This window comes from Spermophilus citellus (genome assembly GCF_964194105.1).
Source record: "Spermophilus citellus genome assembly, chromosome: X".
In the NCBI taxonomy this organism is placed as follows: Eukaryota; Metazoa; Chordata; class Mammalia; order Rodentia; family Sciuridae; genus Spermophilus; species Spermophilus citellus.
In genome coordinates, this window is record NC_138190.1 from 116,821,173 (window position 1) to 116,834,768 (window position 13,596).

A 13,596-nucleotide genomic window follows, 5' to 3' on the forward strand; every position below is an offset into this window, starting at 1 on the left:
GAAAGACATGGAAAGGGAGGGTGCAATAGATCAAAAGGATGTCTGTAAAGAGGAGGCAAACCATGAAGGCTTATGTCAGCCTCAGAGAGTCAGGAGAACTGGTAAAGACACTTGAAGCTCCACTGATGGGTGGGGGAGGGAAAAGTACCAGAGAGTAACAGGTAGCTTTCCAAAGAGAGGGACATGTACGAAGGAGGCCTTTAGACATGGAAGAATGAAGCAAGTTCAATGCATTTCACATAGATCAGTTGTGCTAGAATATCAAGTGCTAGATGAAGGGTAGGTGATGAAGCCAGGCAGACTGGAGTCAGGTGAGAGAGGGGCCAACAAAAGAAGGTTTTATTTAAATCTGAAGGCAATAGGAAGTCACTGGGACATTTTGAAGCAGAGCATGATGATCCAAATTATCTCTAAGAAACATTGCTCTCTAACCATGCACATGCCTGTAATCCTAGCTACTCAGGAGGCTGAGGCAGAAGGATTGCAGGTTCAAAGCCAGCCTTGGCAACTTACCAAGACCCTATCTCAAAATAAGAAATCAAAAGGACTGGGGGTATAGTTCAGTGGTAGAGCACTCCTAGGTTCAATCCCCAGTGCCATAAGGGCAGGGAGAATAGAAACACTGCTTTGGCAGAAGAGGTTCCAGAGTATTGAGGTAGGGAGATTGAGGAAGAGGCTGTTGCAGAAATTTGAGTTATATGGATTCAAAGCCTAACTAGGGCATTGGAGGTGCAGTGGAGGAGAGGGGGAATCTGAGAAGCCTTAAATAAGCAGGATCAACAGGACCTGGAAAGTGTTGGGAAGCAGGAGATAAGTAGCAGGGATCATGCTAGGAACAATCTTTTTTTCTGGATGGAGTGACTGGATACATGGTGGTGGTAAAACTGGAGTTTTGAGATAAGGCCAGATTCTGCGCTTCTATTGGGGATGGGGTTTGTGCTAGTGGCCCATCTCTGCAGCAGCAACCACCCACTTTAGTGTTAGCAGCTACACAGGACAGGAGACAGCTACCAGATCAGCCCTGAGGGTTGTACCTGGTAAAGCTGGAGTTTTCCGTCACTGTTGAGTGGTGTGGTGCAGCAAACCCCAGTAACTCGGTGCCAATTCCCTTCTGGGTTCTTCTTCAATTTGTCTTGCAAATTTGAAGAATAAAATCCACAGACAATCACAGAAGAGAAGAACAAATTGAGGAGAAGTTATTTGAGAAAAGACAGAACCCTCACGATGCAGGAGGGGACCTGGAAGTAGGATATCATTTTGCTGTGCTAGCTCAGGGGTTTATATAGGTTTGGGATATGAGCATCCATCAAAATCTACATAAAACAGGCATTGAAAACACACCAAGGTTATTGCCTTTGAGTTTTAATCGGGTTCACCTCCACTTTCTGAGTTGTTCCCACAGGTGAGCGTCATAGATTTTACATGTGAAGAAGGCCTCTATAGTGTCTACTATTGCCTTTATTGATTAGCTTCCTGGTGTGGTTGAATGAGGCCCATTACCCTGACTGCCTGCTATCTTCATTCAGTGGCATTCACTGAAACTGGGAGCATAGGGAGGACCCAGGTTGGGTCAGGAGATGAAGATGAGAGCCACTGTGGATATGCTGGGTTTGAGATACCTGTGGAACATCGATGTAGAGATGTCTAGTAGTCACTTGGATATATAAGCGTTCCATTCAGTAAAAAAGGTCTGACTTGGAGATACAGATGTGAGTGTCTTTAATACATAGGGGGCCACTGAAGCCAAGATTAAGAATGATATAATGAATGAGAAGAGAACTAAGAATGCAGCCCTTGGGCTGGGGATGTGGCTCAAGTGGTAGCGCACTTGCCTGGCATGTGTGCGGCCCGGGTTCGATCCTCAGCACCACATACAAACAAAGATGTTGTGTCCGCCGAAAACTTAAAGATAAATATTAAAATTCTCTCTCTCACTCTAAAAAAAAAAAAAAAAAAAAAAAAAAGAATGGAGCCCTGGAGATCACAAGCATTTAAGAAATTTAAATAAAGTGGCAGAGAGCCAAGCATCCTAGAGATGATGGAGCTGCCCCCTGAGCCAGGTGCAGCAGAGGTAAGATAAGACAGGGTTGACACTGGGGATTGAAATGGAGCAAATTTTGTTATATGCATTTATGAATATGTCAAAATGAATGCCACAATTATGTAAAACTGTAATGTACCAAGAAAATGATATAAGTTTAAAAAAAAAGACAGGGCTAGGGGTGAAGGTCAGTGGTAGAGCACTTGCCTAGTACATGTGAGGCCCCGGGTTCTATCCCAGCACTGCAAAAACAAACAAGATGGGGCTGAAACAAAAAGAGACATTTCAGCAGTGGTGGAAGCAAAAGCCAGACTACAGAGAGCTGGTACAAGAAACTTAATTGGAGAAGGGCAGGAAACAGCAGAAGGCGGGGGTTGGGGTGGAGGCTCTGTGTCAAAGGAAGTGTTTATTTATTTATTTATTTTTTTTTTTTGTGGTGCTGGGGATTAGAACTGAGGGTCTTGAGCATGCAAGGCAAGTGCTCTACCAACCGAGTCATAACCGAGTCATATCCCCAGTCCAGGAGGTAGTTATTTAAAGTACATGTTCAAGTTCACATGCTGAGGAAAACAGTTGGGGAAGTTGAAGCTTTAGGAAAGACAGGAGATAAGTGATTAATTCCAAGGAGAGGTGAGGGAGATGGATATCAGCCTGGGGCAGGAGAAGGGAGTTGGGGGAGGGGAGGAGATTCACTGAGAGGCAGACTCAGGGAGGAGATTGGTAAGCAGGAGACTTATTCAGGGGTGCTCTGGGGACCAGAGGGGAAGGGAACATATGGAGCAAGAAGGAAGCAGGGAGATATTGGGCTGCAGTGTAGGCTCCAGCCTATGGCAAGCTCTTAAACTATGATTTGGAACATGGGGGTTGGGCCTATATTACCCTGTATCAGTCACTCGCTGGATGCAGGCTGCCCTGGGGAGGGAGCATGCCCCTGGACAAAGAGCTCGCTCCAAATGAGGCAGTCAGCAAAGGAGTCTGTCTGACCACAAAAGCAGAGTAAGTCCTTGTCCAGAAGCCAGCTCTGGAAAGCACATCGCAGTGTCCATGACTGAGAGGAAGAGGGCGCTGTTGCATTTGAGGTGAATCCACCGCCAGAGGGCCTGAAGCAGAGAGTTCACACTATTGGCCTGAATTCTGCTCTGTGAAAATGAAAGTGGAGCTTTCTGCTGAAAAAAAGGGCTAGCTAACTCAGACTGGCAAGACTGGGATGGCTGCTTTGGGATACTGGAGAGGAGCTTTACCAGGGGCATACAATAGGATTGCCAAGTGGTGTTAAGGTCTCAGTTGAAACTAGAAAACAAATCATTTTAGCAAGCCCAAATAGTTCCCATTTCAAGGTCCCCTTGTCCTTAGTCACTTAGATCTGTCCTCCCTCCCTCAGATTTAATTAGTTCATACCAGGAAATGTCTATATTATTCAGAGAGGAACATCTTATGCAACTATGTTCCTAAATTCCCCAATTTTTTTAAACCTAAATTATTTCCGGAACAAGACTTAAATTCAAAGCATCGGTCTATAATGACTATTTTGTGTTATGACAATAGTTACCAATGCTAATGACAACAATCTTGCTGATGGCAAACAAAACTGTGTGGATATTAAAATATTATAAACCGATTAGAAAACTATTTCAGGCTTGACAATGAAATAAATAAACACTTGTCTACAAGTAGATAAATAAAAATTATAGGAGTCAGGATTAAACCTAATTATACAGAATGTAGAAAATTACAAAGGAAAACTAATTATGAAGCTACAAAGGGAAAAAAACTGCTGCTATAATGATGAAATATGAGACAGGTGGCTCATCAGGTACTAGAGTGATAATAGCCAAGTACACTGCCCAATTAAATAGGCTTTTAAAATCCATACAAGAATTATATGGATAATCATTCAAAATGCCTCACTGTTCTGAGAAGAAAGGATCCCAAATGAGGGAAAACATATAATGAGAACTCATTGGGCTTGAAGCATGGGCTAAGTATCCAACTGTGCCTTGCTCAGGAAAACAGCTTGTCATCCATGAGTTTTATGGTTTGGGGTGAAGTGTCCCCCTGAAGCTCATGTGTGAGACAATGCAAGAAGGTTCAGAGAGAAATGATTGTGTTGTGACAGTCTTAACCCAATCAGCGAGTTAATCCCCAGGGGATTAACCCAGTGGTAACTGAAGTGGTAAGGTGTGGCTGAGGAGGTGGGAAATGGAGGCATGGCTTTGGGTATATGTATATATTTGTATCTGGCAAGTGGAATCTCTCTCCATTTCCTGATGGTCACGTAAGCTGTTTCTCTCTGCCACACTCTTCCACCATGGTGTTCTGCCTCACCTCATGACCTTCTATGGACTAAGACCTCTAAAACCATGAGCCCCTAAATAAACATTTCCTCCTCTATAATTGTGCTGGTCAGATCCTTTTAGTCACAGCTATGAAAAAGCTGACTAAAACAACGAGTAACAAGAAGCAAGTTCCAACAACTTTCCTAGCCAGCAGTAGCAATATGGCTCTTAGAGAGAAGAAAGGAAATATCTAATTCAGGAACAAAGTCAATATTGGTGAAGGGCCTCACCCCACTTCCCTGACCAGATTTGCCACTGAGCATACATGTCAACAAATGCTGTTGCTTAAGCTATTAGCGACTCTAATTAGAGAAATTTTAGGACACAGAAGATAGTAGACTTGTAGGGGAACTATTCAGAAGTTATTACCTCATTGCATCCTAAAATCACTCTAGATATAGGGGGAGTCAGGCCTGCTTCCAGACCAGTTTTGGAGGAGAGATGGGGATATGCACAGCTTCCATAAGTGTATTACTTGAAGGAAGTATAATTTTACAGCTCTTTCCCACCAACCCTGCCAGACCTCTAGGCCTAATTCCAGAAGCTCCAACTATTATTCCCCACCCCAATCTCAGAATCCCAGAAACACACACACACACACACACACACGTACCAGTGATCTTCTGAATCTTTGAAGATAATACCTACTTTATCATGTTCCATGCAATATACTCAGGGCTATGTGCTTATTACCTCATTTTTACCTCTCAAGAATCCTATAAAGGTCAGTGTGGTGGTGCACGCCTGTAATCCCAGCAGCTCTGGAGGCTGAGGCAGGACGATCATGAGTTCAAAGCCAGCCTCAGCAAATGTGAGGTGCTAAGCAACTCAGTGAAATCCTGTCTCTAAATAAAACACAAAATAGGGCTGGGGATGTGGCTTAGTGGTTGAGTGCCCCTGAGTATTGTCAATTCCCAGTACAAAAAAAAATCCTATAAAGGAGGTACTTCTATGATCCCCATTTTATAGATGAGGACACTGATGTACAAAGAGATAAAAGGATGTGCCTAAAATCACAGTCAGCGGGTGACATAAACTAAGGCAATCCGCTGGTATGGGTGTAAATTCCCATAATACTATGATGCCTCTCACATTCTGAGGACTCAACCAATGATTCCTAAACATTCTTTCTTTATGCCCCACCCAAATCAAGTGATCAATGCATCCTCTCCCCAGAAAAAATGTTCCATCTGTTCATATACACACTAGACATGTTTAATTTCAAGTGGTTTGGGAATTCCCTGATGTTTATCCCTGAACCCTGTGGAACAAGCTTAAGAGCCTCTGTTGAAATGGGCAGTGGAGAGAATTCTGAATGCTCCCAATACAAAGAAATGGTAAATCTTGGATGTGACGGATATACAAATTACCCTGATCTGATCATTACACATTGCATACATGTAACCAAAGGCCAAATATTCTCACTGATATTTGGATGCTAATCCACAACAAGTGGGGGGGATAGTTCATTAGATTAGACAAAGGGGAATGAAGGGAAGAGAGGAGGATGGGAATAGGAAAGACAGTAGAATGAATAGGACATAACTTTCCTATGTTCATATATGCTCACACAACCAGTGTAACTGCGCATCATGTTCAACCACAAGAATGGGATCCTAATTAGAATAAGTCATATTCCATGTATGTATGTCAAAATATATTCTACTGCCTTGTATATATAAAAAGAACAAATAAAAAAGTCACACTACACCCTATAAATATATGCTAATACTATTGTCAATTAAAAATAAAAATTTAGGATTGGGGATGTACCACAGGGGTAGAGCACTTACCTAGCAAACATGAGGCCCTGGGTTCAATCCCTATCACTAAAAACAAAACAAAAAATATTTTTTAAAAAAGTCATAGGCCTATCCTTAAAAACCAAAGAAAGCACCTCTGTGTTAGGCTAGTCCTACTTCACTCACCATCCCCTCTGCTTAGAGGCTACTCTCAACAGCTGAAGCTCAGAATGCCCTGGCTTTGAATTCTCTTATTTGTGCTCTTGAGTTTTCCCCAACATATCATTCCCATGCCAATTCCTATTGAACCCAGATGACGTTTCTACTGGGCTACCCCAACCCTGGCCTGGAGAAAATAGGCTATAAGTTTAAGAGGGCAGGGCAGGGGCTAGGGTGTAGCTCAATGGTAGAGAGTGTGCTTAGCATGTGCAAGGCCTTGGGTTTGATCCCCAGCACCAAAGAGAGAGAGAGAGAGAGAGAGAGAGAGAGAGAGAGAGAGGATAGATAGAACATGTGCACGAGTACACAGGGCATGATGCATGCTTAAAGGACAAAAATGGAGAAAGGGAAATCAAACTCCCGGAGAGCAACTAGAACCTGGTGAAGCCAAGGGGCTCCTTAAGCACTGCCCCGGGTGAGAACTAGAAGTTCAGTCAGATTGGATATAAGAGGACAGAGATGGAAACACTCAGGGAAATTTAGTGAGAGGTACTGAAGTCTGTACTACCCCACCAGAAATTCAGTAGATTTGAGCTGTTCCAAGAGTGCTCAGCAGCAAAAAGATATGTCACACCTGAGCTCAGGATAGGTGGGGCAATGCCTTTGTAGTTCTTTCATTCAATCAACAGATAGTATTCATTTTATTTTTGGTACCAGGGATTGAACCCAAGGGTGCTTAATCACTGAGCCACATCCCCAGCCCCATTTTAATTTTTTTTGTGGGGGGACAGGGTCTTCTCAAGTTGCTCAGATACTCACTAAGTTGCTGAGGCTGGCTTCTAACTTGTGCTCCTCATGCCTCAGCCTCCAGAGTCACTGGGATTAGAGGCATGCACCCCTGCACCTGGCAACGAATAGTATTTAGCATGTGTCTCCTTACCAAATACGTATATGCCAGGTGCTGTTCCAAGCATGTTATGAATATCAACTCTTAATTCTCACAATACCACAATCAGATGGGCACTACTATTATTTCTATTTCTCACACAAAGATCCTGAAGCAGAAGACAGATTTAACAACTTGTCTTGAGTTATACAGATATAAGTGGCAGAGGGTTGGGCTAGGTCTCAGTGGTAGAGCGCTTGCCTAGCATGTATGAGGCCCTGGGTTCGATCCTTAGCACCACATAAAAATAAATTTAAAAAAATAAAGGCATTGTGTCCAACTACAACTAAAATATTTAAAAGAAAAAAAGATATAAGTGGCAGAGCTGGGATTCAGAGATTCAAACTCAGGCAGTCTGGTCTGCAGCACCCCACACTCTGAACCACGATGCTCTGTAGTTAGTGTGATCCAGGGACTTAGTTATCAGCAACAGAGCAGTGAACAGGACAGATGTGGTCTCTGCCTTCAAGATGCTTATGTTCCAGAGTGGTCAATGGGCAAGTTCATCATGTTATGATGAGTTCCATGATGTAAGTGCAGGAGCCTGGGACTGAGCTCCAGAGTGCGCCAGGTTTCTGGGTTCAAGAGCAAAAGTCAAAGATTTCAGGGACTCCTTTCTTAGGCCCAGGATCAAAGAAGCCAAACAGGAGCAGAGGAAGCATTTCTGTTATGGGTATGCCATTCAACTCCCACTGTGAAGCCTGGAAACCAAAGAGCTGTGAGCGAGTCTCACATCAGAAACTGCAGGAGCACTGGAATCAGGCAAGTGGGGTCTCTCTGTCCAGGGCATCAGAACAGCAGGACCATAAAGACCTGTTTCTTCATCAGTCTCTTCTTGCTTCCCAAGGGCAAGACCTAGGCCTGCATCTTTCTTTTGCCCAGGGGTGCCTTTCCACTGAGTTACATCCTCAGCCCCCTCCCCACCTCACCCCACCCCTTTTTTTTTGAGACAGGATATCTCTAAGTTGCTGGGGCTGACCTTGAACTTGTTATCCTCCTGACTCAACCTCTAGAGTCACTGGCATTACAGGTGCACACCACCATGCCTGACTCCTCTTTTTCTTTTAAAATGTCTTAATTGACATAAAATAGTTGTACTTATTTATATGGTACACTGTGATGATTTGATACATGTATTCAATATGCACTGATCAAACCATGGTAACTAGCATTTCTATCTCAATTATTATCATGTCTGTGTGCTAGGAACAGCCGGGTTTCTGTTCTCGCGACTAAAAGGCTCAGGGGTCACTCCAGTTAAACTGGGCTAACTGGCTGCACGAAACAACCACACAAGAGACACAAATACCTTTTTCTTTGGGGTCACTGTGACGGTTCCTCTGACCTTAAGGGTCTGCAGAAAGAGAGAGCGCGAGAGCACGTACTGACCCCTTTTATTGAGGAGAAGCTATTCAAAAGAGGCAAGGGGTCAGGTTTCAGGGGGCTGAGTATCTTCATGATGTCCACTGTCAGCAGGTTGACTGACACCTGGGTAGGCCACACCCAAAGGCACAGTAAGAGGAGGGGACACACACAAGGCACTTCCATGGAAGATTCTATCCTAAACAGGGCAAGAGGTTATATTACAAAGGAACAGGTGAGCATAGCTTCACCCATGGGGCTGTAGCAAGACACACCCATTTCTGTGACTGAGCACCTCAGCACCCAGCCGGGGAGTGTAACTCAGTCACCCGTAAGGTTGGCCTCCCACAAGGAACCTTCAAACTCTTCTCCTCCAGGCCTGCATCTTACTCTATCACACATTCTTTCAGTGTCCAGCACTGGTTGCCACCTACTCAGCACTCAGTAAATGTTTACTTAATTAATTCATTCAACTGATATTTATTGAGGACTGGGACTGTACCTTGGTAGTACAGCACTTGCCTAGAATGCACGATGCAGTGGGTTCCATCCCTAACACTACAAAAAAGCATCAACTAATATTTATTGAGCATCTACTACATTGCCAGGAACTCTACTAGGCTCTGGGATGCATGGGTGACCCCCCAAATCCCTGTCCTTACTGAACTTTGAGCTTTCATTACACTGGGAATACAAGCTATTAAATAAAATGATAAAAAAAAAATATATAAGGGTTTATGGGGAATCTAAACTAAGGAAGGGGACAGGAAGTATGGAGTGGTGATGAAATTTAGATACAATGGTCAGCAAAGTCCCTGAGAAAATGATATTTTCTCTCTTTTTTTCCCATAGCTTTATTGAGGTAAAATTGAAGTACAATAAAATGCACATATTTGAAATATAAAATTTTATCAGTTTTGACATGTATGTAACCAATACAATCAATATAAAAAGGGCATTTTCTTAAAGAACATCAAGACCTGAAGGAATTGAGGGAGGAGCTCATGCAAATACCCAAGGGAAGCCAGGTATGGTGATTCACACCTCTAATCCCAGCTACTGAGGAAACTGAGGCAGGAGGATCACTAGTTTGAGGCCAGCCTCAGCAATTTAGCGAGGCCTTAAGCACTTAGCAAGATGCTATTTCAAAATTAAAATGGGATGGGGATATAGCTGAGTGGTAAAGTGCCCCAAGGTGGGAATATTCCTGGCATGGAGGAGACCAGTGTGGAGTAAACTCAGGGAAATCACAGTATGCATTAAGGTCCCAATGAATGAACAAGTGGAGACCGGGAAGGTTCTCCAGCCTGGAAGCCTCCTTGGAGGAAAGGCAAGGGTATTCCTTGAGTGCATTCCTCCTGCTCAGTTGAGAATTAGGGCTGAGCTGGCAGGAACAAGCTGAGACTGAGAACGGACTTGTAGACTTTACACAGTGCATCCTTCCTCCAAAGAGATGCTACAATGGACGGTATAATGTGCTTTGGCCATCTTCTCCCTCTTGTCCTTCTGAGAGAAAAACCTTCAATTTGAGTCTTTATACCATAAATTTCTTTCAAAGTCCCACTTTTCCAAATCCCCTCCTCACTCTGGCCCTACTACTAGAGACAAAAAGAATAGTCTTCCCTTGAAATCCATAGGGTATAGGTTCCAGGACTCTCCTTGGATACCAAAATACACAAATGCTCCAGTCCCTTATATAAAATGGTGTAGCATTTGTATATAACCTATGTACATCTTCCCATATGCTTTAAATCATCTCTAATTATTTAAAATACCAAATATTGTTTAGGGAATAATGACAAGAAAAGTCTGTACTTGTTTAGGACTGACATGTTTTCTTTTCAATAATGGGGACTGAACCCAGAGGTGTTCTACCACTGAGCTACTTGCCCAGCCCTTTTTATATTTTTGAGACAGGGTCTTGCCAAGATTCCCAGGCTGGCCTTGAACTTACCATCCTCTTGTCTCAGCCTTGTGAGTAGCTGACATTACAAGGTGTGCCATTATATTCCATTTTCCCCCTGAATATATGTTTGATTGAAGCCACAAATGTGGGACCTGTAGATACAGAGGGCCAACTGTAACTGGCACTGCTATCCTTTCAGTATCCCTATGTCCAAGGACCTGGGCCTGAACTGTCCCCAAAGAGTCCAAAGTCAAACTATCCATTTTCTAATAAAAGATGACTTAGGAGGGGCTGGAGTTGTGGCTCAGTGGTAGAGCACTTGCCTAGCATGCCTAAGGCATTGGGTTTGATTCTCAGCAACACATACAAATAAATAAAATAAAATAAAAGTATTGTGTCCATCTACCACTAAAAAAATATTTTTAAAAAAGGTGACTTGGGGGCTGGGGATGTGGCTCAAGCGGTAGCGCGCTCGCCTGGCATGCGTGCGGCCCGGGTTCGATCCTCAGCACCACATACAGACAAAGATGTTGTGTCCGCCGAAAACTAAAAAATAAATATTAAAAAAAAAAAACACTTGGGGAAGCATTTCCAAAGCCACTTCTTAAAAAAAAAAAGGTGACTTGGGGGGCTGGGGTTGTGGCTCAGTGGTAGAGAGCTTGCCTAGCATGTGTAAGGCACTGGGTTTGATCCTCAGCACCACATATTAATAAAAATAAAGGTCCATCAACAACTAAAACAATATTAAAAAAAGATGACTTAGGGATTTTTTGAATATTTTAGATACAAGTTCTTTGCCATTTTTCAGTATTATATTACATATATTTTTACCTATGCTGTGATTTGCTTTTTCACCCTCTTCATAGGGTCCTTTGATGAACGGAAGATCTTAATTTTAATACAGTTAGATGAATCCATCTTTTCTTTTATGGTTACTGCTTTTTAAAAAAAATATTTATTTATTTGTTTTTAGTTATAGGTGGATACAATACCTTTATTTTTTTTTAATGTGGTGCTGAGGATCGAACCCAGTGCCTCATGAATGCTAGGCGAGAGCTCTACCTCTGAGCCACAATCCCAGCCCTGCTTTTGTGCTTTGATTAAAAGGTTTTCAGTTTCCCAAAGATAATGAAAATATTTTGTTATTTTCTAGAAGCTTTACCATTTTACCTTCCACATTTAAGTCTATGATATACCTGCAATTTACTTTTGTGGATGATGTGAAGTAGGAGGTCAAGTTTTCCTTTTGCCATATAAACAGACACTTTCTCTAGCAAAATTTATTAGAAAAAACCTTTTCCCTACTGAACAGCACTGGTGCCTCTGTTGTATATTTTGTGACTGTATATGTGTAGGCCTGTTTCTGGACTCTATTCTGTTTCACTGGTCTGTCTATCACTGGGCTAATACCACACTGTTATAATTACTTTCAATATATGATAAGAAAATATCTAGTAGAAGAAGTCTTCTCATCTTGTTCTTTTAGTGTCTTGGCTATTCTTAGCCTTTTCCATTTCTGTATAAATTTAAATTAGTTTGGGAAGTCCCCTATGCCTCTGCCACCCAGTAAACCCTCTGCACACACAACTGTTGGAATTTTGACTGAGATCTCATTGGATCTATACAGAAGTTTGTAGAGAACTAACACTTTATTTATTTATTTTTTTCTTTTTGGCACAAGGGATCGAACTCAGGGGCACTCGACCATTGAACCACATCCCCAGCCCGGTTTTGTATTTTATTTAGAGACAGGGTCTCACTGAGTTGCTTAGCACCTCACCATTGCTGAGGCTGGCCTTGAACTTGTGATCCTCCTGCCTCAGCCACTGGGATTATAGGCATGTGCCACCGTACTGGGCAAGAACTAACACTTTAAAGCTATTGTGTCTTCTAATCCATGAACACAGTATATAACTTAATTTACTTTGGTTTTAAGTTTTCTCTTGGGGCTGGGGATATAGCTCAGTTGATAGAGTGCTTGTCTTGCATGCACAAGGCCATGGGATCAATCCCCAGCACCACACACACACAAAAAAAAAGTCTGGGGGCTGGGGATGTGGCTCAAGCGGTAGCGCGCTCGCCTGGCATGCGTGCGGCCCGGGTTCGATCCTCAGTACCACATACAAACAAAGATGTTGCGTCCACCGAAAACTAAAAGATAAATATTAAAAAATTCTCTAAAAAAAAAGTTTTCTCTATAATGCTTTATAATTTACTATGTAAAGGTACCATGCATTTTCCCTATATTTATCTCTAGGTATGTTTTATGCTATTATAATGATTTATAATATTATTATTATTGGTTTTTATTTATTTTTACAGTTCTGGGGATGAAACCCAGGGCCTCATACATGCTAGGCAAGCCTTCAACCACTGAGCTACACCCCAGCCCAATATATTTCTAAATTTTAAGTTTCCAACTGATGGGTGCTTATTTTCTATACCAACCACATGTCTAGCAACCTTTCCATGTTCATTTGTCAATTTATATATTTATTCTTCAATTATTTTAGATATTCTATATACACAATCATGTTTTTTTGTTGTTTGTTTGTTTGTTTTGCTTTGGTACTGGGTTTCAACACAGGGCCTTGCACATGCTAAGCAAGCATTCTATCTCTGAGCTACATTCTAGGTGCCCCCCCACCCCACTTCCAGCCCTTTTTGAGACAGGGTCTCATTAAGTTACTGAAATTGGCCTCAAACTTGTGATCCTTCTGCCTTAGCCTCCCAGTAACTGGGATCACAGGCAAGCACTACCACACCCACACACCACACTCATACATATTTTCTACAAATAATGATAGCATTGTTTCCTTCCTTTCCAAGCTTTAAACTTTTTTCTTCTCTTATTGTACTGGCTAGGATTCCCAATATGATGGTAATAAAGGGAATCTTTATCTCATTTCCAATATAAGGAGGCAAGCTTTTTTTTTTTTTGTACTAGGGATTGAATCAAGGGGTGCTCTACCACTGAGCTACATCCCTGGTCCTTTTTGTTTGAGACTGGATCTTGCTAACTTGCTTAGGGTCTGCCTAAATTGCTGAGGCTGGCCTCAAACTTGCAATTCTCCTGTCTCAGCCTCAGTCCGACACTTTACAGC